This window comes from Macrotis lagotis, chromosome X, assembly GCF_037893015.1.
Source record: "Macrotis lagotis isolate mMagLag1 chromosome X, bilby.v1.9.chrom.fasta, whole genome shotgun sequence".
Classification (NCBI taxonomy): Eukaryota; Metazoa; Chordata; class Mammalia; order Peramelemorphia; family Peramelidae; genus Macrotis; species Macrotis lagotis.
In genome coordinates, this window is record NC_133666.1 from 234,860,300 (window position 1) to 234,887,854 (window position 27,555).

The window sequence follows — 27,555 nt, forward strand, 5'->3', positions numbered from 1 at the left end:
CAACTCTCCTATCCATCATCAGTTATTACTTATAAAAGTATTAATTTAATTTCAAATTGCATATATTTTTCCTTTTAACTTCCCCTGTATCCTTCTTGTTACTTGACTAGTAAGTTTATCAGAAGGAGATATTTCAGACAATAGGTTTTTCCAACTTTAGAAAAGATGATAATTTAATGATACATTAAACATTCAGAAGAGAGAATATATCATTTTATCCTCCTGAGTTTAGTAAAAGTGGAAACTGAAAGCTTATTAAGAGTGATCAAAAAGACATGATTTCTTAATGAGGAGCAGGATTTCAGAAAACCTTGGAAATACTTGCATGACATGATGTGAAGTGAAATGAGTGGAACCAAAAAACATACACACTAACAACATGGGGTGATGATCAATTATGATGGACTTGTTCATTTCAGCAGTAAAATAATCAAAGATAATTTTAAAAGACTTCTGAGGAAAACTACTATCCTTATCCAGACTAGGAATTATGGAATTTAAGTGAAGACTAAAGTTTACTATCTTCAATTTAAAAAAAAAGTTTTCAAATATCATATCATTTTTTCTCTCTCTAATGTTTTCTTTCTTCCATTTGGATTTGATTCTATCTCACAACATGATCAATATGATTCTATGTTTAGCATGGTTATAAATTTAGAGCCTATATTAGATTGTATTCTGCTGGGGAGGGGGGGGAGGAAAATGTAAAACTCAAAACCTTGCAAAAGAAATAACTGATAAAAACTACATTTCATATAGCTGGAAAAACAAATAAATGAAATATTTAAAAAAGACATGATTTCTGAAAGTAAAAAGAGGGTATGTCATCAATATAAAATTAAATTCATTGAATATTTATTAAATATCTAGGAAGTGATTAAATTCTATCCATAAAACTAACTGGATTTTTGAGATAGTAGAAAATGAGGGTTCATTTCCTGCTTCTTCCATTCAACTTTTTGGTGTGATCTTATAATTTAAAGAGGGCAATTCATATGACTCATAAAAGGCAGACAAGTTAAAAATTGAGTTAAAATGACTTTCTATAACAGAATTCTAAAAGGTTCGATGGATGGAGTAGTTCACATTTAAAGTGAATCTTTAAGGAAGGAATTTAAATTTATTCAAGGTCATTCTGAGCTTGAGGCCCAGTGTAAGCAAAGTGATGGAGAAAAAAAGAGGGTAGCATGAGAAAAACTGATGAAGTGGGACCTTAAGGTTAGTGGAAACCTTTTTTCCAGTATGATATTGCCATTCAGTATGCAAAGAACAAACTCCTTCAATGCTCTTCCCAAATAGATCTCTACCTCTCATTCTGGGAACATGCCAGTAAGTGAGAGCTCACTATATCTAGCTAACTTTGACTATTCTAAGTATGCCATCTTGTTGTCATTGCAACTCTGTTAGTACTACTTCCATGTACCCTGCCAATGGGGTCTCCAGCTCCAGTCTTGGGGCAGTGTTAGTTTCATTTAAGTGACTGAGAATCTCATTCATGCCAACTTCTTGCTAAGCTTCCATGACTCTTTCCCCTGCTCCAATCTTTGTTTTCGACCTCTTATTCTGTGAGCAGTAATCATATTATTACCATAATTTCTGGAAAGGGCATAGCATTGAATTGTCATATCATTTAATTCCTCACCCCATTTACCTCATTATTTCCTATCCATGCTCTATGTTGTGCTGTCTCCCCTTTTAAAAATATAATATTTTTTGAGGACAGGAACAAGTTTTCTTTTTTAATTGAATCCCTGACACTTGCCCAATGAATGACACATAATGAGTGCTTAATGTTTTTAATATATTAATATTTTATTTGGTTAACTATGGGAAGATCTTTAAATAGAGAGAGGTGAAATCTGGTCAAAGAATTAAGCCTGATAATATTATTAAAACCAATGTATAAAGGGTAGACTGAAGAGGGGATTAAATAAAGGCAGAAAAATCCAAGAGGATTTATCTACTCCAATAGCCGTTAGGAGTAAGACAGGATTTGGATTTTTTGTGGTTTTTTTCATGAGTTAATTTAGAGAATGAGAAGCATCAGAGATGATGCATAAATTATGAATCTGGGTGTCTAGTTTGTCAGAGGAGAAATTAAGGAAAAGCATAATTTTTTGAGAGAAAGAAAAAGAATTTAGTCAAACACTCTAATAGAAGTGGACAGTTGGAAATAGCAACGCTTTAGCTCTTAAGAGAAATTAAGGATGAGGAAATGATATAATCAGAACTGATAGTTGAAACTGTGGGGATGAAATAATCCAAGAAGAGTAAATAGTGAGAAAGGGAGAGGTTTAAGGACAGCATCTTGGATGATGCAAGTTTTCCGGGGTGAGAAAGAGGCTAATTCAATAAAGGAGACAAGAATACTAAGAGAAATAGGAGAGGGATTTAAATATAGAGAAAAGATATCATTAAAAAGGAGATTTTCACATTCTGAAAACAAATTCTACAAGAATGTCTGAAATCTGAGTAAAGAAAAACTATCAATTTTAGACTGTTTCAAGTCACAGAAATGGTTAAGGATCTCTCATCTACAAATTTGGCAATAAAAATGAGATAGTTAGGATGATAACTTTAATAAGATAGTAGGCAAAAGAAAGAGTTTTTACTGTTTTAATTTGTTTCTTCTAGTAGTATGAAGAGAATTAGGGAGAACTGGAGAAGAAAGGATGATGTTGTATGAGGAGAAATGACCTGAAAAAAAGGCAACAAGAGGCACCAAGATGGAAAATGAAAATGTAGGTCTTAGTTTAAGCAAAAAGGAATGTTACATCTCTCAACAAAACTGTATGGAAAGAGGAAAGAAATTGAATTTATCATATCCCAGGTTGAGTAGTAGCTTGTTATTAAGTCTTTTCAAGTATGAATTTTATGACTTCTGAAACATTTTAGGGCAAGAAGATTAAAGTGCTCTTCAGGTAGCTTGCATTTCAAAGTTTTGTCTGCCAAAGCCCTTCACTACCCTCAAGTCACTAATAACACAGCCAAGAGGGAAAGAGAGAGAGAGAGAGAAGAAAAAGTGAGAGCATTAAATCTTAATCTCTGACTTTCTCTGAGAATTAGAGAACTGATAAAAAAAGAGTTCTGTAGGTGAATTCTAACAAGTTTAATGTCTTAATTTTCTCTTCTTATATTCCAGGTAATATCCTTACTATTCCATTGTCAATTTTTTTTTCTTGTAGTTGTAACTGCAATGAATTTTTTTTGGTAGTGAGTTTATCTCTGATTGCTTAATCTCTAGCTTTCTATTAGCTTCCTGCTTTATTCATCTCAAGTGTATAGGATGTTAGATTGACAGCAGTGGCATGTTTCAATTCTAAGCCTTCTAGGTAAAACTTGAGCTGCCATGCCAATAAGCCTCATTATTTACAAACTCAACACTTCCCCAGAAAAAGGGAGTTCCTACTTTTCATGCCCCAGGGGTCTTTGCAAGGGTATTTATGCTTATAACAACCTTTCTATGGGAGTAATTTTTCAAGGGAACTCAACAATAGAAGAGACTATCTGCAGACAATAAAGAGAGAGAGCTTTCCCTGCTGAATACAATTTGTCTTGAGAGTAGAGCTGTATATTATTTGTATGCACTGAAAAGGAAAATGAGATAGTAGAGAGAAAGCACTGGACATGGAACCTTTTAAGAGTTAGATTTGAACTTTACTCTATCACTTACTAGTTGTGTGATTATAAGCAAGTCTTAGCTATAATTTTCAACTGTAAACAGAAAGAATCCTAAATTATATGCCATCTACTTTACTGTACAACAGTGAAGATCTAATGGGATGTGTTACATAGTGATTGTTGATATATTGGAAGCCAAATAAGGAGAAAGTATTTAGGATGGCAGTTTTGTGTGCAAAATACCTAAGATATTATTATATTTCAGGGAATCAAGTATTTTGTTCCATTGATGGAACAAAAATAATTATAGCCAAAAAGGTGTTGGAATACTTAAGAAAGGGGGGGAAAGAGTATATCCCTTGTGGGCTGGGACATTTCAGCTAATTGTTAGTCTAAAGTTTGTCCTGAGGCAAAGCTGTGAAGTAGATTGTTTGTCTTTGGAATCCTTCCATCATAATTTTATGTATCCTTGTACCTTTCCCTAGTACTATACTTTATGTGGGTGATTGCTTGCCTGAGGTTTGTTGTAATTAACCCCTTTCTCCATGTCTTTCTCCCCACATTCAAAATACTATTTCAATTATATTTTGGAAGGAAAGTATCTGAACTAAACTACCTCAGATTAAAGTGATTAAGTAAATTTTCCCTGAAAGGTTTTTTTTAAAAGAAAAAATTTTAAATTAATGTAATGATTGAACTATTCAGCAATGTAGCATTATAAGGAAGGGAAAAACCAAACCTTTTAGCAGTTTTACAGAAGGAATGGGAGATGAGGATAGGGCTGGAGGCAGAATGATCTCTTTTAATCCCCAAAGTAATGATCTTTAAGTAACCATTTGAGTTTTGAGTTGGGTCACTTTTCAGTTGTGCCCAACTTTTCACAATCCCATTTGGAGATTTATTAGTTTTACATTTCCTTCTCTATCTCAGATAAGGAACTGAGGCAAATAGAGTTAGGTGGCTTTGCCCAGGGTTATACAGCTAGTAAGTATTCTGAGGCTGGATTTGAACTCTCTAAGAGGAATCTTTCTGACTCCAGACCCAGCTTTCTAGTCACTGAGCTATCTAGCCTTCAGTCATTTGTTCTAGCTGTGTGGCAGAATAAAAATTCAGAAAAGAAAAGAATAAATATGAAAGAATATTAAGTCAATAGAAAAAGAAGGCAGAAATAAAGAAACAAATGAATAAATAAAAATTGGGGAAAAAGGTATATTTAGAGGAAGGGTTAGGATGTCATCAATCATTATATTACTATAGATCAGTTAACTCTGCTCTAACTTGTCTTGTTTTGGGGGTCTAGGGCACCAGTTGTGACTGAATACTAAATTTAGTCCCTTGTTCCTTTTCCAATGTGTCTCCTACTGACAATCTTCAAGCCATCTCTAATGAACAGAAGCCCTTCCTACCTCTAGAAACCGTGCCTCACTGACATTTCAGGCCCAGAAGGGGTCTGGCATCAAAGAAACGTGGCTGATCAGCTCAGAGAGAGTTTTACTAGAACTAGACTAGGGTTTCTGGGGAATACAGCACATGTGACAGCAGCAACCATAATTCATTACTTTCATCCCTCCCTTTTTTCTTTAAAGGACATATAGATGCTATCCTTTGGTCTCAGCACCAGGTACTTTTCTTTCCTTTTTATTGGAAAAGTTTTCTGGACTATTCATCCTAAATAAAAGTTTCTGAATTTGGACATTTTCATGTTTAGTTTATATTTGCTTAGTAAATAATAATGCTTTTTTTATTTGATAATTTATCAATTAGTAAATCTGTGTATGACTATTATAGTTGGCAAGCTGATGGCAATTTAAAGGTGCATCATTTAAAATATGCTTTTAAGAAAGATAAGAAATATTTGTGACATTTGTGGACTATAAAGGACCTAAAAAGGATTTAAGATATTATATTATTTTCATATAAATTATAAGATATTTAAATTATTGTATAGTACATTTCTTTAGAGCAGGAAAATTAGTCTTAATGAATTAATATGAAATCAGAGGCAGGTGTAATTTAAAAATTATGATTAAAGTTTCCCTCTATTTGTTTATTACATTTAATTTGGGCTATTTGTTCTCATATTATAGTAATTTCTTGTCAGACTACTTCCCACCCCACTCCCTATACCAATAATCTTTTCTTATGGTATTGGAGGAGAAGGGAGCATGGCTAAGCATAACTATCTGACAAATAAATTGAATCAAAAGTGTATGAAAGGGGGCAGCTAGGTGGCCCAGTGGATAGAGCACTAGCCTTGGAGTCAGGAGTACCTGAGTTCAAATCCGGCCTCAGACACTTAATAATTACCTAGCTGTGTGGCCTTGGGCAAGTCACTTAACCCCACTGCCTTGCAAAAACAAAAAAAAAAGTGTATGGAAGGAGGTAAGTATATTTCCTTATTACTTCTTCAGGTCCAAGATATGTGATTTAAATAGCAAACTTTGGGAAATTTTTTAGGCATGTTAATTTTCTGGTCATTCCATATATAGCCAAGTGGTACACCCTAACTATAGAACTTTTTGGGCTTGATGATAGGAAGACCGAAATTAGAATCTATGTCTTCAAACACTCACTAGCTGTGTGACTCTAGACTTAATGACTCTCAGCTTCAGTTTTCTTATTTGTAAAATAGAAATAATTACTTAATAGAATTAATGTGAGGATCAAAAATGAAAATATATGTAAAGAACTTTGCAAATCCTAAAATACTATATAAACATAATTTTTAATAGTATTATTTTTCACTACACTTCATCATCTGACTTCCTACAAAAAAGAAATCTATCACTTTGTAACATTTACCTGTCCTACCATTGTCATTAAATCTCTTTCATTTCAACCCTTCAGATATTTGGAGACAGAAATTATGTTCATCTCATGTCTTCTCCTATAATACCTTACAGTAAGTGAAGAGGATTTAGATGCTGAAGCAGTAATTGTGGTTTCTTTAAAAAATGAAATTCAAATGTTGCTATAGATTTCAAGGTAGATTTGAAGGTAGAATTCTTCAAAGGGATCATTTACAGAAGCTTATTCCTATCAGTATCTCAACAAAAGTGAAAACTCAACTCTTGTTCAGTAACTCCAGTCAGTAAGATTTACATATAAAAATAGGCAGATGGCTACTCTAATATATTTGGCTGCTTATTTGCACTAATGACCCAGCAAAACTTTTTAGAGTCTTGTATTTATTGATATAAGCAATTAAAGTTTATCACAGGCTGCAATTATGTTCTGCTTGCAGGTGAACAAGGATAGCTCAACACCAGAATTCCCATTTTATCAATCATTGCTTTGCATTATTCCCTTGTTATAACCAAATGATTTTTCTCATCAAGGGATAAAGACTATGGATATAGGATTTATGAATGGGGTAAATATCTATGGATACTAATAAAAGCCCATTCATTCCATAATGTCATAGAATAATAGAGCTGGAAATAATAGATAATTGTAGATCTTTAGATTTGACTCCTCACTCTCATTCATACACATTGCCTATCAATTAGAATCACTTGTTCCTAACTTCACAACATTTCCTAAATTCATTCCTTTCCTTTTGTAGCCAGTGCCTAACTGGGTACAGTTCTGTCTATGAGGAATCATCATTCAGACTTGGGAAAACATGGGTAGAAATAAAACAAAAATTTATTAAAAGGTTATAAGACAAAGGAAGACAGAGAGAGAGAGAGAGAGAGAGAGAGAGAGAGAGAGAGAGAGAGAGAAAATAATAGCTAAGCAGTAGTGGCTGGGTCATAGTCAGAGAAGACTTAGGAGGCCTTTGAACCAGGGTCCAACCCAAGTTTTTATCTTTCCTCTCATACAAAGGGAAAAAAGGTGAACTCCCTTCCTCTTTACTGGACCCCCCAGAATCAGGTAGAGGGTAAAACCTAAAGAGATCAGGATACAAATTTTTCATTAAACAATGAATCAATGGGAATGGGAATCTCCAAGCAATTTGAGCAGCCTTTTAAGATTACAATTGTTTCTGTTACAATCTTAAATCTCTACTTCAAGTCAATTTGCATCTCAAGAGTGGGAGGTAGTCAAAAACATCTCCACCCAGGTTCTACATTCACAATTCTCTTAATCTTTCCCCTGCATCACTTTCCCTTACACAACCTTCATCCTTGTTCAAGCTCTCTTCACTTCTCACATTTCCTTTTACAGTAGTCTCCTAATTAATCTCCCTATCTCAAGTCTCTGCCCTCTTTAATCCATCCTCCACACTGCTGCCAGTTTTTACCACAATACTCTTCTATTAAATGTAATCCAGTAGCCATCTATTGCTACCCATAAGCAAATGCACATCTCTGTTTAGCTTTTAAAGATCTTTATAACCTATTTCCAACCTTCCAACCTTTTTAATCTTATTAAATATTGCTCTTCTTCAAGCATTGTTTGGTTCAGGCAAGCTGGTTTTCTTATTAGCTTCTATATTATAAATTTATCTTCTTCTGGAAAAAAGTAGAAATACACTAGGCATAATTAACACTAAACATCACAAAAGAAAATCAAATTAGTTACATAGTAACAGACAAGAAATTATTGGTTACTGAACCAATCATTTTTTCTGTGTGAAGAAGTTATTTTATCACTTGAATAGGACAAAACCTAATAAATATCACAGAGAAAGAAAGAAAATGTGCTGTGTAATTACAGTCTCAACACTTTATATTAAAAGCTCAAGCTGTTGACTCTTAAAAATGATAAATGGGAAAAAATGAAGGCAATGACTCATCATTGACACCTTTTAAACAAATCACTATATTAATGGCTCTCATCCAAGAAAATGCCTTTCATGAATATTCTGAAATCATAAAATAAACTTTGAGAACTGGAATAACACAAAAATACTTATTTCTTATCCTGCTGGCTACTAATATTAGAGAAAACATAAAACAGAGCAAATAGGTTGACCACCATCATAGAGGCAGTCCAGACCAGAAACAAAATCAAATTTGGCTGGTTCCTAACTTCTACATACTTCTGCTAGTAGTTGGCATTGTATTAACTGAATAAAATCATTGACTACTACAGAGACTCTGGATGACACAGGAGGGTTTGGTCTACATTTCCATACCAATAAATATCAAATGAATGAAGAATATTTATTCAATTGTCTAGATTATAATATGCAGATAGATGAACAACCTATGAAAATTTTGTTTATATGTTGTACATGTGAGCATATGTGTGTAAATCCTGGTCAGACTTCTAGAATTGAATAAAAAGAGATAATACATAAAACAGATATGCCTTTGTGAAATGGCAAAGCTACTTTTGTTTCCTCACATTTCTATACAGAATGAAAGCCTATATTTTTGAATGTCATTCTTTGTTATACTGTTACAAGGCATGGTATACTGCAGTCACTGATTGAAAGTAAGTATAAGGGCAGCTAGGTGGCACAGTGGATAGAGCACCGGCCCTGGAGTCAGGAGTACCTGAGTTCAAATTTTACCTCAGACACTTAATAATTAACTAGCTCTGTGACCTTGGGCAAGTCACTTAACCCCATTGCCTTAAATTAAAAAAAAAGAAAGTATAACTGAAGGGTAAAAAAAGACATATTACATGAAAGAGAGACAGAGAAGAAAGTGAGCTAGGCATATAGCAATGACAGAAAACAAATAACATAAGGCTCCTTTGTGAAGATATAATAGAAAGTCTCATCTACATTGGGTAGATCCTTCAAGGAGGATTGATTTTTGGAAAGATAGTATAAAGAATTTCCCAAGATGAGGAAATATGAATGTGGCTCTGATACATGTGGAGGTCTTGAATACATCAATATATCAAAATAATGTATATTAAAACAATTTCTAAACTGCAAAGAACTATTGAAAGATAATGGTTATTATGTTTTTGTTTCATATTTCATGAGAAATTCCTTGGGAGTAAAACAGGCTGGAAGTAAGATGTAAAAGGTTTTGAAGTGAGAATCAGAAGAGTAAAATTCTATTCTTGGATCTTCTAATAATTAGTTGTCTGGTGTTGGGTTTATAAGTTCATCTTTCATTACTTTTCATTTCTTTCCTGACTACACTCTTGATTTTTTTTATTATACCTCTCCTAAGTACATTTGTCTCCACCCACCACCTTTCAGATTCTTATTATATGTTATCTTCCCCCAAAGTGGATAAAAGCTTTTGAGAGCTAGAATTGTCTTTTTTGTTCCCTATATTTGTATTCTCAACACTTAGCCAAAATGGTAAGCAATTTATTAATGCTTGATTGATTTATGTAACTTAATTTCTAATTCTGTAAAATAAGGGCAATAGATCAAATTATATTTAAGGCCCCTTCTATGTTTTACTTTTGCTCATTGTGCAACCTGGTACTTTTCACAAAATAGGACCTAAATAAATGGTTCTTGGTGAATTTGAATTTTGATGCTACAATTCTTAAGCTTACTACTTTGCACAGCATGAGCCTGGTTAAGGATAAGCCTAAGGGGCAGCAACCTGTTCTGGGGATTTTGCACACTTTAATTTTATGGTCTATTCAAGTGAGATATTTCTGTTTTGATGGCTGCTGTAAACATATTATGTCACATATTTGTCACTATTTCCCTCCCTACTCCAAACAATAACAACCACAGGGGGAAAAACATATGAATTTATGTATAATCTATCCCTAGAAATCTGTTGCTGCAGTTTAGACAAAAGAATTTTTCTGAACTAAGTAAAAGAGCAAATAATTGAATTTTCTTGGATAGTTGATTCTGCCTATCTAAAAAGTACTACAAAAGAAATGAATCTCTTGGAGTAAATGGCACAAGTTCATTTAATGGAGGGATTAGGTCAGAAGGCTGGAACCCAATGGGGGGTAATTTGGACTCTTTAGCAGGGTACTTTACTGGGATAAAGATAACCCTTCTTGTACAAATGACTATGTCTGGAAGTGTAGATAGAGACCATATACATTGTAAGTAACTCCTGGCTATTAATCTGGATTTTTGAAGTTCATGTCTTATTAGTTTCTCCTGGATTTTGTTACTTTATTATTTTGTTCTTGATTCTACATAGACAAAGGGAAAAGAGAATAGAAACTTTAAGGCAAAGGACTTAGTTTTATGTGAAGAAAACCCTAATGCCCACATTTATCCTTCTGCTCCCACTCTTTTTCCAAACCTGGTAATTGACAAGAGAATGAGTTCACAGCTGGAATCTGGGGGAACCAGTGCCTTTTTGTAAATGGCAACAAAACCATATTAAAATCCTGTTAATAGAATGATGAAGATAGCAAGACAGATCAGCTCCCAGTCTGATTTGGGGAAATAAAAGTGAGATGTTAAAATGTGAAATCAGAGTTAACAATGTAGGGAACCTACCAAATGAACAGACATCAAAATATTTGTGAAGATAGACATGGGAATGTGTCTTCCTGTCTATCCTCCCCCTCTCCTTTTTTGTCAATTTTTTCATTTCAGGTAGTTTGGAAAAGACTTCACTTCCCTTTCCCCTTCATTTTTAAATTATTTTTTTCCAATTTCTATTAATTAATTGCTTAGGGTAATTAAACTTTGGATTAAGAAATTCTCTGCTGATTTTCTGACCAAATCTTTGCAAGGTCTTAAAAATTCTACACTAGACAGACAAGTGTAATCTGGAATAGGGGAATGTGATAAATAAGAGTGAATTGTCATAGTATCTGAAATTGTGCTATCAAAATGGTTTGGAAATTAATATTCCATGTAGATGTTATATTGCACCTCCTCCAATATAATGTGACTATTTTAAGAGCTGAGACTTTTTCTTTGGAATCTAGCATAGAACTTTACAGATACAGGAGAAGTATTATTCCTGGAGGATTGACCTCACCAATTTAAGATTGAGAGATCTTGAAGGTAAAATAAGTCACATATAGCCCTGGAATTTTAAAATTGCTCAGGGTTTATTATACAAGTGGGCAAAGGAGATACATTAAAAGTTTTTCTTCTCCTGAAAGAGCTGCAAGCACCTTGAGGACAGGAATAAATAACAAAAAAGGCTAGGTGAGGTTTGGGAGAGAGAGTGAGAGACAGAGACACAGACAGACACAGACAGAGATACAGATAGACCCAGACACAGGCAGACACAGACAAACACAGACACAGAGCAGGCAGACACAGACACAGACAGACACATACACAGATAGACAGATACAGACAGACAGGAGAACTGACTGGGCTGAGACTCAAGCAAGTCTGCACCATAAGGGGAGTCTAGGCCAGGCTTTTTAGTCTTGCCCATTCCTGGGTATAGAAGAATCTGGAGAATATGGGCAAAGGGGGAAATACCTACACTCCATGTGACTGAGATCATGTCAAAGGCTGGAAGTTGGGGGGGGGTGTAGAAATGAGTTGAGGTTGCGAATTTACATTTAACAAGGGAACAATTAGAGTCAATTTAATCACAGGTTCAGATAACATTTCTTACTGGATAGATATTTTTTCCATATCTCTCCCTCTACATATTCCCCACTTAGACAGAATTTAATAGTATAAAGATCACAAAATTTGTTTCCACATACAATATTTCCTAAGTCCTTAAATCTCTGCATCAGTATAAGAACCTCTATTGTTGTAGAGAAAGGGAAACCATTCTACCAAGGAGCTCAATACCTTCTTTCCAATTTATGTTGATAGTTACCAGAAGAGGCATTGTTAAATACATTGGTATTTAAATACATTGGTATCTCACAGTGGGACTACATTAAAATGGAATTGGGGAATAATTTTACCAAAATAAATAAAAATTCACTAAAACATGGATAATATTAATATGCCTCTGCCTACAAGGCATTTATACACACACACACACACACACACATATATATACATACATATCTATATCTATATCTTTATCTCTATCTCTATACATATATATGTATATATATATATATATATATATATATATATATATATATATATATATATATATATATATATATAGTTTATTTGCTCCATTTCTATTTGAGTTTGACACCATTGTCCTAGAGCACTCTCTAGATTTCTGTGGATTTTCCAAGGTCACCCAGGTAGTATGTGATAGAGGCTGGCTTGGAACTCATCTTCTGGAGAATTGCTCTCTACACTATCTCTTACTTTACATATGGTAGAGTTAAATAAATGTTTATTTGTTAAATTTAATCATTTTCTTGAGTACAAAGAATAAATATGGCATATCAGAAAATAAAACAATAGGAAAATGAGTCAATTGTCAAATGAGCTTTGATGAGGAAAGAGACTTAGGTTAGAGGCTAAATAAAGGACCTGGGAATTAAAGGACCTGCTCCAGTATACTATGTGAATCTCAGTTGTTTCACTCCTGTCTGACTCTTTGTTACACCAGGAGACCTATATGTTTAGACCATAGAGTGTAAAGTAAATTGAAGACTGTTTGTGTTTTGATGCCAAATAGAAGAGTTTACATTTTGTCCTAGATTTCAAGTTCTAACTTATACATGAAGCTCTCCATGAATCCAAGTATGTCATTACCTTTTATCCCTGAATATCTTGTTTTGCTTCTTTCTTTTGCATATATGTATGGATTCTCAATAAATAATATATATGTGCCTATTGTCTGCCTTGAAAGCATATGTCTCTTAAGAACAAAAACAATTTTATTTTTTTCTATGTGTCCCAGAAACCTAGTTAGCACAAAAATGGGTATTTAAAATTTGTTTGATCCCAGAGGAAATATGGTGCCACTGGAACTCCTTGATCAAAGAATTGGTGGAGTCAAATAGATTCTTTAGAGATACCATTTTGGCAGGTATGTAGGAGATAATTTGGAGTAAGAATAGACTTAGCTAAACTACCTCTTAGCATTTTTTCCTATATCTGATCTCTTTTTCTCCTCCTTCCGTAAAACATAATGCAATTTTTTTACAGAACTGTATTTTAACTAGTATATCTCTTGTGTGCTAGTGTTTACTCTGTTTATGAATTGCAGGCAACTTGAACATAGCACCTTTATTCTACATACCTTTCAGAGGCCACAATATTATAGGACAGATATTGCTCTATGAGAAAATGAAATAAGCATTTGTATACTGCCTGGTATATGCTATTATGGCACATAGGCATTAACAAATCTCTCCAGCATCTTTGGCAAGAAAAGCTCAAATGGGGTCATAGATAGTAGTACTTGACTAAAAAAGTGCCATAAACTGTGTTAAGTACTTATTATAAATTATCTCATTTAATTCTGACAATAATCGCAGGTTTCTATTAAGTAGTGAATATGTAGATGCTGTTATCCCTGTTTTACATATGAAGAATCTGAGACAGAGGTTAGCTGACTTATCCAGCATCATGTAGCTAGTAAATATTTGAGGTCAGGTTTGAACTCAAGTCCTGACTCCGGGTCCAGTTCACTATCCATTGGCCCCCCAGCTGCCTCTGAATAAGCAATAATACCTAATTATTGATTGATTAAAACCAAGTAATAGCAACATTATCTCCTGAAATTGCATGGTAAATTATAATATGGAAATGTTGAACTCACCAAAGAATCTGTTCTTTTCATAGTACTCAAAAAGGTTTTTTTTTTGTTATTTTCATTAAGAAATACTAAGTACCCTAATATGGCTGCAAATCAATATAAATGAGTTCCTATATCTACAAATGCTAATAAAGTACAATATACTCTAGGTTTTTTTAGAAGTAGAGAATGATGTATCTTTCCCAACAATATTCTTATTTTCATTTTCTAAAATTGAATTGTTGACTAAATGCTTAAAATTTTCTTTCCCCCTAAAATATGAACAGAAACATGGAAAGAATTTCTATGTGAATCAAGAAAATATATAATCCTTCATTTCACATTCTGAAAATTTCCTATGCTAAACAACGGAATGACTAATAATAATAGTGTTATGTGATGGGCATGATTATTTTTGCCTTGCAGATATTTTACAAGGCTCAACAAAATATAGGAGGAATTGTTCTTGTTTTCAGAAAGAAATTCTAAATATACCAATGTGTGGTATATTTGGGAAAGGAGAGGACAATACAGAAAAATGTAGGGGAAAAATGAAAGAAGAATTATGAAGACATTTACTTATTTTCAAAAAGTCAAATCAATATCCAACAGCATCCTTTTAAATATTTTAGTATACAAAACACCTTCACAAAATTCTGAAGTGACTTAATGTTCCTGTTATTCGCATGCTCAAATTTAATATGAGTTTCATTAATCTGCAGAGGCAAGATAAGGGAAGGCCTACTTCTACTTCAGATCGCAGAGGTTGAACATACACTCATGTATTACCCAGTTCAGGAAAGTTACAGGAAAGGATTTCACACATAATTATGAGGCATGAAATAAACTCCATCTCTGTGCCATGGCAGCACTATCATATATTGGCAAAGAAAATCAATTCAACACTCTATACTTGTTTTGAGCCACTGTGAGTAAACATTTACTCTAGTAAATTAGAGTAATCATCAAGCAAAATGTCTCTGAGCAATTTGGGAGCCAAAGCTCAACCATATTATAATGGAACCCAGAATGCTTAAACAATTTAATGACAGATCATGGGTCCTGTAACACTGGTAAAGGAAATCACATTTCTCTACTCCTTTTCAACAGGTAGGCTTGAAGCAGAGTATAAATCAATAGTGTTGTCAAGTCAATATTGTTGTGTTATTTGAGAACTTCATTGTAAACTGACAGAGGATAAAAGGGAGTATTACAATGCCTTTTACTGATCTCCCTCTTTTCTAGGTTCAGGTAACAAGAGGTAAATGCCTCATTACAGACTGAAGAAGACACCTGGGAAATCATTGTGTTGAGTGACTTGAGAGAATAGCCAAAAAATATCAGGAAATCACAATGAAATATGTCATGAATGCATTTAAAGAAAATGTTTCTCAGTTTGCCCAAAAATAAGGTATTTGTATAATAGGTATTTCTTGTGGATAGGGTACTCTGAAAATAACTATTTTGCAATCCCTGCAGTTACACTGCACAAAGGAATATAAATTTTGATTGCTGAAATCTATCAAGGTATCTTGGGATTTACAGGCTAGATTTCTTTTTTATGGATCATGCCTCAAATCCAAAATCACTCTGATTCTCATTGATTGACCAACAATAGGTCCCCAAGTCTCTCTTCATCATTGTTTGGATTCTGATGGCTCAGAGTGAGTGTAAATAGCAATTGTTTCTGTTTTGACTAGAAATCCTATGGGTCTCCTCTCCCCCACCAAAAAAATTGATTTTAACTTTTGACTAGGTAAAAGAACCGCTCTTTTGCCTCATTTTTACCTAGCCTTAATCACTTGAATGGCCATTGCCTCAAACTAAGACCTGGAAAACAATTTAGCTTAAAAAGTTTACTACAACAGGAGCTGTCTCCAGTCATCCTGATCTATATCTTACCACTGGACCAATATGGTTCTGGAGGAGAGGTGTAGACTTTTGACTTTGCCCAGTTCACTCTCACTACAATCCACTTCACTTCAAAGTCATGACATCTCCTGACTGATGTCATAGTCCTCTTCAAGTAAAGATAATAATGAAATTGTAGGGAAGAAAATATTCTGAGCCTAAATATTTTATTAAGGTTCAAGAATACAGAGTAAACATTTTGATTATCTTCAGGAAAAAATAATTTTGTTCACAAAAAAAAATAAAAATATTTTGTTCACAAATAATTTCCCATATTAAATGGAAAATAAATGCCAGGGGTAGCCAATATAGACATTTTCTCTTACTTATAAATTTTTATTTTTAGTTTTGTATTGTCAGTTCCAAGGGTTGTGCTTTGGACATACTCCTTGTAATATATGCAAGTGAATTAGGCTGTCAAGGTTATATAAATTTGCAGTTACCATTTTGAAAAGTAATATTATTTCTCTAATGAAGTATTCAAGAAATGGAATTGGTTATTAGGTTTATTCACCAGTGCCCTATAAAAGCCATAAACATTATTCACAAATGTGGAATGGTGTCTGATGTTATGCTTTTACTAGCTATTGGAGTATGACAAAGTAATAAAAGTCTTTCTCCCTATGGACAGAACAGGTGAATTGAAACTATTCTCTTAGTGTGGGATCCTGTTATATATGAAAATTGTGAATAATTTCTATGATACTGGCAAAGGAATATGTAATTACACATTAAATGTTTGCTGTTAAGTACTTCAAACTGTAAAATTCCTTACATTCACATTTCTTTTTTTATTTCATTCTGAGACTCTTAATTGGGCAAATGCAAAATTTACTACCCAGGGAACCAAGGAACAGAAGTTCTTAAAGATATTAGCATTTTTTAAATGTAAGGTATGTGGCATCAGTATGCTTCTAGTGTTGTGATAGCTCTTAAGTGCTCAAGTCAAAAGTTTTTCATTTCCATTTTTTACAAAACCTGATTTTTCTTATATATACATTTTAACCACAATTCACCTTGCCTTTGTTACTTTTCAATAAAAGTTTTTAATTACATTGTAATTCAGAATTTCCCTGACTATTGCTTAGGTTATTCCTCAATACAAATATTGTAAACTAGTATTAAAGACTATTATGAGCATAGCTGATTAGTATGCCAATGAAATTGAAATCTCTTCTGAGGAATTTGGGAAAATGCCTTATCTGCATGCCTTCAGTCTGTTAAGGATTTTATTCCATAGAGTATATCTTATAATAAAGAAAAATAAATTACTATAGATGTCATATACTCATATTTCTATCTCTATACATTTTTATAAGACCAACCTAATCATCTGTCTTTGGCATCCTTGACAAAAGTTTGAGAAAGAAATAGTCACTTGCAATACTATTTTATTTTATTTTATTTTATTGCAAGGCAAAGGGGGTTAAGTGGCTTGCCCAAGACCACACAGCTAGGTAATTATTAAGTGTCTGAGGCCGAATTTGAACTCAGGTGCTCCTGACTCCAGGGCCAATGCTTTATCCACTGTGCCACCTAGCCGCCCGGCAATGCTATTTTATAACAGATCACAAATAAATAATTACACAACCGATGAAGAGGTAAAGAGCTACAACATCTCATTGCTCTTATTATTTATTATGACTTTAAAAAACTGAGCAGAACAATACCAGGTTACAGTTACAGCCCCTAATGCACATGTCCAAATTTAACATTTTTTAAAAGTCTTATAATAGAGAGAATTTTGGTGTTATTCAGATTAGTAATATCAAATGAGGTATTAAAGATGGAATCAAATACTTGCTGAAGATATTAATCACAGAGGAAGTTAATCACAGAGACCAAGATAAAGATAGATTCTCTAAGATGAGGATGATGATAATAATTATTTCCTTGATCAGTTTTTGAAATATTTTCTTTTTTTCTTTTTTTTAGATTTTTTTTTTTTTGCAAGGCAATGGGGTTAAGCGGCTTGCCCAAGGCCACACAGCTAATAATTGTCAAGTGTCTGAGGGTAGGACTTGAACTCAGGTCCTCCTGACTCCAAGGCCGGTGCTCTAGCCACTGTGCCACCTAGCTGCCCCTTGAAATATTTTCAGTGTTATTTCCCTTATATTTTACAATGGCAAAGTTCAACTAAGATTGTGAGTTTAGGGTGAACTGCAGGAAGCTTGAGGAGAAATAGGAAGGTTTGGAATAGTTATTGTGAATGTGATAGAGAATAAATTTGTAAAGACTAATTTGCTATTGGAATAGCATAGCTGAGCTTTGATGAACATAAATGTCTTATACCTAATTATCACAGCTTCATAACATTTTTTTACTCTGGTGAATGGCATATAGGGAGGCATGGAGGAGTTAGATTGGGAATATTCTGTAATTGTGGTTTTGAGTCAGACCAAAGGGGCAAGAGATTTAAATGTAGAAGATAACATAGAGTTCAGCAATTGAAGTGGTACATCAAGTGGTCAAAACTGGGGAAGGAGGAGACTGTTGCCAGAATTGGGGTGATGCTCTAGGAAAATACTGAGGGCTAGAAGGAACTATCAGTCATGGTGAGGAAGAATATTTCTTAGTAGAAGTAGAATGATAAAACACAACGAGATAAAGAAATTTCATAGTTGATGAACATGGAAGTTGAACATTGTAGGTGATGGAAAGGTCAAGGGCAGAATAGATGAGATGATCATGAAATTTGTAAATTCTTTCTAAGCATTCACTATTACAAAAAGTGTTCCTATAAACATTTTTGTACATATAGGAGCTTTCACTACTTCTTTGATCATCTTAGTAATTACTTCATGGCAGTATAGTATTGTCAAAGAAATTTGCACTAATGAAGTTAGGAATAGCACAGGGTCTCTAGTGGAAAGATTAATGGATTTGGATTCTGATGATGAGTTGAATTCTGCATTTTATTTTATTTTTTTGTGACATTTGACAGGTCCTGCCACCTTTATGCATCCCATTTTCATCTTCCATTCAATAAAGAAGTTAGGCTAGTTGATAGTTCAGGTCATTCTTTACTCTGAAATCTATACTGTGGTTAGCTATAGAGCATAGTTTATGGACCATTGGGAAACTTTCCTGACTAAAGAAATTGAAGATGCCTTCTCTACAAGATTAAGTCTAAAATGCTTTAATTTTAGCCACTTTGTTCTAGGCTAAATACAAATATAACCTTGAAAAATAGCACATTATTCCCCATAAATTTGCAGTTTAGAACAAATGCTTTTTCCCCAGAAGTTTTTCCTCAGGCAACATTTGATTTGGAAGGTGTAAACAGCCTTCCATGAGGCAGCCAAAGGGGTGGAGTAAATATATGCTGAAAGCTACTTGAAGTGAAATGTAGGGTAGGAGAAGAGCAGAAATGTACTGGGGGAGGGGACTGGAAGTATTCTTATATTTTGCTATTTTGCCTGAAACACTTTGATTAGCAAGTTCTTTGACATCTACTAACTCAGATCTGAATGTTTTTCATTTTTAGTCTTTGGAGGATGAAAAGGAGTGATTCAATATTTTCTCTTCAGTACTAGTTGTAGTGATAAATGTGTCATGAAGAAATGGTTTTTAATAAATATTTCTTTTTTTCTTTATATTTCTCTCTAGAACAAAAGCAATAAAGTTGTAGGAAAATGAAAAGATAACACCTTTTTTATTTTAGGGTAGGGCTAGTTAAAATGTGATAATAGCCTATGTTATATATTTTTCAAAAATATTTCCCATAAGTTCAGGAACATGTAATGATTACCTAGTTCATTTGCTGAAAACTGCTACATCAGAAAAGTTAGAAGTTTGGTGCAACAAACAATGATCAAACAAAAAGAATGTTTAATAACAAAAATCAAACAAACTCTGGAAGGTAGATATTTTGTGTTTCAGTTGAAATAACTGTCAAAGGCAAAACATGGAAACAAATGATTTTCATTCAAAGTGCATATTCTGAGCAAATATATCCATGTGATATTTTTCCAGGCCTTTAAGACTCTACCAGGCCAGAACTTTTGCTGCCTTTGCTGCCTTCACTTTGTTTTTCCTTTTCCCCATTTTTCCTTTAATTTTTTCCTTTGTCTTGGATGCATCCAAACTGGTACTATCCATGTTCATATAAAAGATTCTTTTTGTTTCTTTTAGCATCCACTTCCATTTTTGATTCACCCTCTTGATCTTTCTCCCCAGTCTGTTTTTCTCTTTGATTTTTCCAGGTGCTACCATGGTAGCTATATCTTTTACCTCTTCCATTGAAACATCACCATCTATTTTAAGTATACTTTTTAGATGACTAAGTTCCTTTGGTGCATTTTTCTTTCTCTTTTCTGCACACATCTTCCTTTTCTACTTATTCTGTAAGCTTTTTGCCATTTTTGCCTGGAACCCATGGTCCTCAGAGCCCACGGGGAGAACTACTTCCGCTGGCTACCAACAGAATGTTTCTAAGAATTTTGAGAGAAACTTCAAAAATAGTATCTAATATTGTAAAACCTCAGAAGAAAACTTTACTCTTTTTTAAATGTATTGGGTCATTGAATCAAATCATGTTCCCTGTGGACCTTATAATGCTCACTATTTGTTATAGCCCATATAGTGATAGGAAAGAGCTAGCCTGTGGAGAGCTATTCATGTCAGGCTAAGGAGATTGCATTTTATCCTATAGAGAGAAAGGAACTGGTGACTTTTTTTTAAGCAGAAGAGTGACATAGGCAGATGGGTTCAGTGAGATTATCTAATAGCCATGTGTAGGACTGAATTGAGAGAGGAAAGGAAAAGACAGAGAGACAACATAGCAGACTATTGCAATGGTAGTAGGTAATAAGGGACTAGACACCGGAGGGTTTAAGTATAACATTCACACAAGAATGAGAGATATTATAGAGAAGGATACAAAAGACTTTGCAGACTATTAGATATGAAGTATTAGGGAGAGATGATGATAGCTAAAACTGGATGATGTAAGTGCCTTCAAAAAATTAGAAAGGTTGGGAAAAGGAAAGTTCAGTTCTAAGGAGGTAGATGGTAAATTCAGTTGTCCATGTCTTTAGTATGATATTCTGATGGAATAAGAAAGATCATATATACCTGAGGTATGTGGAAATAGAAGACAGGAATTCAGATAAAGAATAATAGCAATAAATGGCACATATAGCACTATAAATTTCCATAATACTTCTATATGCATTTATTTAATTTGAGTCTTGTAATAGCTTTTGTTTAGCAGTTTGAAGTTCGCAAACTTCTTCATATATATATATATATATATATATATATATATATATATATATATATAACATTTTCTTTACACAGCAACACTGGTAAGTAGGTGCTATTATTATTGTCATTTTATAGATGGAGGAACTGAGACTAACATAGCTAATGTACAGCAGAGGCAATAATTGAGCTCAGGTCTTCCTGACTCCTTACTCATCACTCTATCTCCTGGATCACTGAGCGGCCTTATAACAACACTCTGAGTGGCAGCTTAACATTGTCAATAAAAGTTAACCTTTGAATAAAGATGCTCTGAACTCAAATATTGTTTTTGCCACAGACTCTGGGCCAGTCAGTTAACCTCCTATTGCCCCAAACACAATCTAAGACTGGAAGATGGAGAGATGGCACTGACCTGCCTTGAGAGAAGGTTTTCTCATTTAGGATTTCTGTATGAAATGGAATTTCAACTCGTACCCCTATCCCAACCCCCCATGAACATAGGTATTATTTACAGAGGAGGTAACTGAAAAGAAGAGATTACAAAGTGAATGTTTGAGTCAGATTTGTTCAAGTTCAATAATCTCTTGACAAACCATGCTATAGCTCAAGTTTGGGACTTGAGATGGTCAGTAGCATGGAAGTGATGATTGCTGTCATGGGAATTCTGATTTGTGGTTTCTGTGAATGACTAAAAGCTATTTTCTCTCACTTCTTTGATGAAGAACTTAAGGGAGTATTGTTTCGACTGCTTTGACTTTTTCATTCTTCTTTTAGCTGCCATCCTAGTAAACCTTTAGCAAATTCTCCTCTCTTGTCCCCTTTCCTAGATTTTTTCTTTTACCTTATGAAGGGTAGAGGATAGAGAAGAACGTTTTGTTTTATTTGGGAGCTTCCCTTTCCATCTGCTTGTAAGGTACAAAGCTTCTAGATTTTGTTTCTTCTATTCATAAGATATTTCTTTACCTCTTGGACTCAGTGTTTATGCTTGCGTGTGTATCAGTATATGTATATGTGTGTATATAGATATGTGTTTATATCTGCTTGTACATACTGTTATGTATGTAACTGACTATATCCCTCCTACCTATTTCCCTGGACAAGAGATTCTGGCTTTATTTGCATAATGGTTAAAGTAGTATATAGAATATAAGATAAAACTTGGGATTCAAGAAAACCTGAGTTTCAATACTACTTCTGATATTTTCTAGTTATGTGACCATTGTTAAATCACAATTGTTCTAAATCTCAATCTCTTTTTCTGAAAATTGGAGATAATGATACCTGTAATGACTGCTTCACTGAGTTGTTTTGAGTCTCAAATGAGATTTGTCTCAAATATAAAATGCTGTATAATTATTGTTTATTCTTATTTCCAGTTGGAAATAATTTGTTCTTAGGTTTTGGAGAAAATACATTTAGATTTTATTTAAAAAACAAAAAAGTAGAGAAAGCATAGGAAATTGAGTTCTTTGTTTTAACTGGTGATGTGTTTAGTTGTATTTCATCTTCTTCCCATTCCTGAAAATAGACTTCTTTATAACCATCAAAAACTTAAAGGGGCTCCATCCCTTAAGACTCACAAGAAAATCTGGGTTATGAATATAAGAGCTAGAAGGGTTCCTAGAGGTTCTCTAGTCCATTTTACTCATTTTACATGTGAGAAAACTCAGGCCAAAAGTCTTGTAGTGATACATGTACTAAGGGACAAGATCAGAATTTGAATGGATGTCCTCTGAATCTAAGTTCAATCTTTTTATTCTAACATTCTATCCCTAACGCTTCCTCCAAAAAGATGAGACTATAGTTCAAAAAAGAAATGCTTTCATTATGAAATTGCTATTAATTTTATTAAAGAAGTTTTCAAAAAAACTTTTCAAGATTGTTTTTAGATAAAGACAAATGGAAAGAATTGATTTTCAGTGATAAAAATAAATTAGACCAGTGTTCTTTAAGGCTCAAGATCATGAAGTCACTGCTAAAATACATATTAAATCAAGTATTTTATCTTCCTCTCCTCTCAGCACCTAGTATGGTGCCTTAAATTAGTAACTGACATTTAGTATTTTACAGTTTATAGAGTGCTAGAGATGTCAAATGAATAAAAATAAACAATATAGATGATGTTAATTTGTGTTTTTTAAGTATGTGACTCCAGGTATCCATTTCTATTTAAGTTTGACATCACTTTAACCACCCAGTATTTTAATTGAATCATGCCACATCTGGTAAGATGACTGATTTTACATCTGTGATTTTTCCATAGAGAGAATAATCTTTTAGAGTTAGTTTTAGTGAGGTTAGGTGGTTTGCTTGCCAGGCCTAATTCATGCTAGAGATCAGAGTTGCCAGAAATCAGGTCTCTGATTCCAGGTTCTGCATTCTATACATTGCCTTTCTAAATTATACTTAAGAGGAGGTATTTATTAATTGGCTATTCATTTGGTTTAATTGAAGATGATTTAAATAAATATTAAGGAAGTATCAACTTCATATATTTTTCTTACAAAAATACATTCTTGTTCTCAAAATCTGAATACAAACAATTCACAATTCACAGAGTGAAGGTTTTATTTTGAAAATGAACACTGCTTTACATCTTAAAGTTGTGCCCCCACTCATGATTAATTTTGCAGAAAATTGAATAACTATTTGATTATTTTATTTACCAAAATGAATTCAAGCAAATGCTCATAAAATTAATAGAAGCTGAGCTACTTCAAATTCAGCAGCTTAAAGAATATTAGAGAGATGTTATGGCATATTAAATTGGAAGGTAAGAAAAGATGATAAGAAAGCCAGAATTTTAATAGTTTTTCTCAGACACTTATTTATTCATGATATCTTTCTTCAACAAAGGATTATATCATTTATCAAAAATATATGTTCGTGTTTTAACTCATCTAAGAACATAAAATTTATTCTTTTGAAAAAGAATATCTAAACCAAGAAAAAAATGAAAAATCAAAATATCATGCTAATGATATTACTTAGACTCTTCATTTACTTCTAATTTATTCATTGAAGGAAAAAAGGTAAGCTTTTCAGATTCTTCACTTCTTGGTTTTGAATTTTAAAATCCAGGTTAAGAAACACTTGCAGGAATCACATTTTTTGATTCAAGATGTATTGCTACTCTTGGTTTCTAGATAGTCTAGATGTTAATGTTTCCTTCTATGAAGTTCTTTCAAATATTTTGTTACACTGGATATTTTAGAGTTAACCTTGGGTTAACATGGGAAGCATGGCACAGTTAACTGACCTTAGGCAGCTAGAGGTTGAACCTGGTACTAAGTTCAGAAAATATCAGCAACAGAATGATCAGGAGTTAGTACATTGTCTGTTATACCTTACTTAATATTAAAGAAAATAACTTTCATATGACGGTAATGAAAATAGTGACAGAATGCTATATAAGTAAACATTATACTTGGCTATATCTTTCAGCTTTGCATAACTTTATAAAATGAACTGAACATTTCAACAATCATTTTCAAGCATCTGTTATGGGCAGACCACATGTTGCTAGGCTCAATGGAGGATAAAAAATTACCTAATAAAGGGCACTGCCCTTTTGAGGCTTTTAGTAAAATCAAAGGATAAGATACTCATAAGCTGTAGTAGGAATCAAAGGAGGCTTCTTGAAAAAGGTAGCATTTTAAATTGAATTTTAAAAGATTGCTAGAAATAAAAAAAAAAAAAAACTGCATGGGGTGAAAGGAATCCTTCCAGAGTTAAGGAACAATGGAATAATGTCACAGAGTCAGAAAAGTGTGGGGCATGTATGGGGCTACATCATGAGGTATCATCAAGTAAATAGATAAATAGATGTGTGAAACATTTGTTAAGTATTGAATATGGGAAATTATACAAAGACAAATGGAAAGAATTGATTTTCAGTGATTTCAGTGATATGGGCAAACAAGAAAATCCCAGGCTTTAAAGATCTTATATTTTAACATGGGAAAACAATGCATAGAAGGGATTTGGAAGAGCAAGAGGAGTAACATTCAGTTCACAGGGAGAATTGGTACCACTTAAAAGTCAGGGGACCTGAAAACTTAGGCAAAAATTCACTTATCATAGCCAAAGGACCAACAAAAGAAGTTCAAGTTATTGATAAGAAAGAGGAAGACATTATGACATGAGTTAGAAAAGGCATATTTTAGATGAATTATGGAAAACATGGAGAGCTGTAGTAGGAAAACAATTTAGAGAAACAGATTGAAGAAACATCTTACAACATGTGCCTTGAATACATGTGTACATCTGAAGTTATTGAAAGATTATGAACAAAGGAATGATACGATCAATTTAGCATAAGAAGTCATCTGATTTCCTTTTGAAATACTGTCTGGAAAAAATATTGAGTAGTTCAGAAGACCTGTCAGAAGACTCTGACTGGCATTGGGGCAGGTGTTCAAGAGAGCTTGTAATTAAATAGTGATGATGAAAAAGAGAAATTGTTGAGAAAGAACTTATAATAATTGTTAAAATTGAAAAAAAATTACTTTAAATAATAAAAAGATAATAACACAGAGTTAAGACTCTAAGTTAAACTTAACCCAGTAAAATCTAATTAAAGTTGCTAAGAAGATAAAGTTATTTAAATAATTTTCTCACAATTCTCAGTAAAAGTAAGCACAATAGAGATTTAATGCATCTTTTTTTTTTTTTAGATTTTTCAAGGCAGTGGGGTTAAGTGGCTTGCCCAAGGCCACAAGGCTAGGTAATTATCAAGTGTCTGATGTTGGATGTGAACCCAGGTACTCCTGACTCCAAGGCTGGTGCTCTATTCACTGCATCACCTAGCCACCCCTTAATGCATCTTTTTACATTTTGTCTGTGTCCTCTGCCTCTCTGTCTCTGCTTCCATGTCTGTCTTTGACTCTTTTTTTCTCTCCTTTACTTCCTTATTCCTTCTCACTCTCATTTTTTCCCTTTCTTTCCCCTTCATTTCTAACAGCCAATTTTTGCCAGAGGAAAACTGCTTTTATTTACTAATAATTTTCAAATCTATAAAATCTACTCAGTTATTCCAGTTCTATCTTCAGATATCCATACTTAGCTTTTCTCATCACACTTACTTCATTCAATTTCAGGCAATTATGTGATTAATTGCTAATGCTATATTAAGTAAATGACATCTAACTCAAAAACATTTAAACTTTTCATACAAAAATAGACTTATTTAAATTTTGATGTTGTGAATTTTTATGAATATTCATTTCAAATAAACACATTCATTCTTCTTAATGAGTATGTATAACTCCAAATTTGGATTGTGAGAGCATCATTTAGGCTTTGGGGAAAGAGCTATGTGATATGGTTGGGTTTCCATATATATCTAAGTTAATCCCAGATGACCTCCCTGATTTACTGAAAGCATGTGTCTTTTGCTTGCACATTGTATGAATAAACCTTGAGAAAATCCAAACTCATTAGAAAGGTCTTTTTGTTTGTTTTTGAATTCAATCTTCCTATAAAATTTACACCATGTCATAAGAAACCTACCACTCATATATATCATTTAGCCACTTTTTTTTTTAATGATGCCTATGTCTCAAATGACTAAGACTGTTTAAGTGCAACAAATATCCAATTTGAATTGCTTTCTGAGGCTTAGATTCTTGTTCTGCAAAACAAAAGTACAATAATACATTGGTTCTCTTCATTAATTTGTTTTGGAACTGATGACAAGGGCCAAAACCAATGAGTACTGAACTTGCTTTTTAATCACATTCTCTTTCTTGAAAACTCATGGATTTTCACTGTAATACAACAGTAGAGGCTTAAGTTTTAAATCCCTACTAGCATGCCCATGTAACAACAGATTTACCCTGTCCTTCATCAGCTTGTGGCTTGGCAATGCCTTCTCCTCTTCAGTGATCAAGGATCTGTTGGGCATTTTCTTCCAGAACATGCCACTCTCATCGTACTTAAAATCCTTTTGGGGAGCAAAACCTCTTAGCCTTTATACACTCTCTAAACCCAATGACATAGTTTTTGGCAACTTCTTTGTGGACCTTGGCTGCCTCTCCATGCTTCATTAGCCTATGTACACCAATCCTCTTTTTATCAAGCCATCCATGACTGGCTTTAAACACTTCAGTGCTCTCACCACTTCATGTTTGTCTTTTAGCAGATCAGCATACGATTGCCTAGGTTTCTTGTAAATTATTCCTCAGAAATATGGTTACCCGCTAACTTTTTCATCAGTCCAGAAGTAAAGGAATTTTTCAACTTTTTCCAATGTCTGTGAATATTACTTACTCATGGACTTTATACCTTTAGCAACACTTGCTACTTTAATCACTTCTGTATTTCTCAAACTCATCAAGATTGT

General features: G+C 33.5%; 1 protein-coding gene and 1 pseudogene across 1 annotated transcript in view; one reads left to right on the forward strand and one right to left on the reverse strand.

Annotated features, from left to right (window-relative positions):
* The window catches only part of EDIL3 (EGF like repeats and discoidin domains 3), a 629,614-nt gene that overhangs the window by 206,989 nt on the left and 395,070 nt on the right, over window positions 1–27,555 (forward strand). The gene's annotated exons all lie outside the window — the stretch shown is intronic.
* LOC141502466 (protein LLP homolog pseudogene) lies at window positions 19,992–20,366 on the reverse strand (annotated as a pseudogene).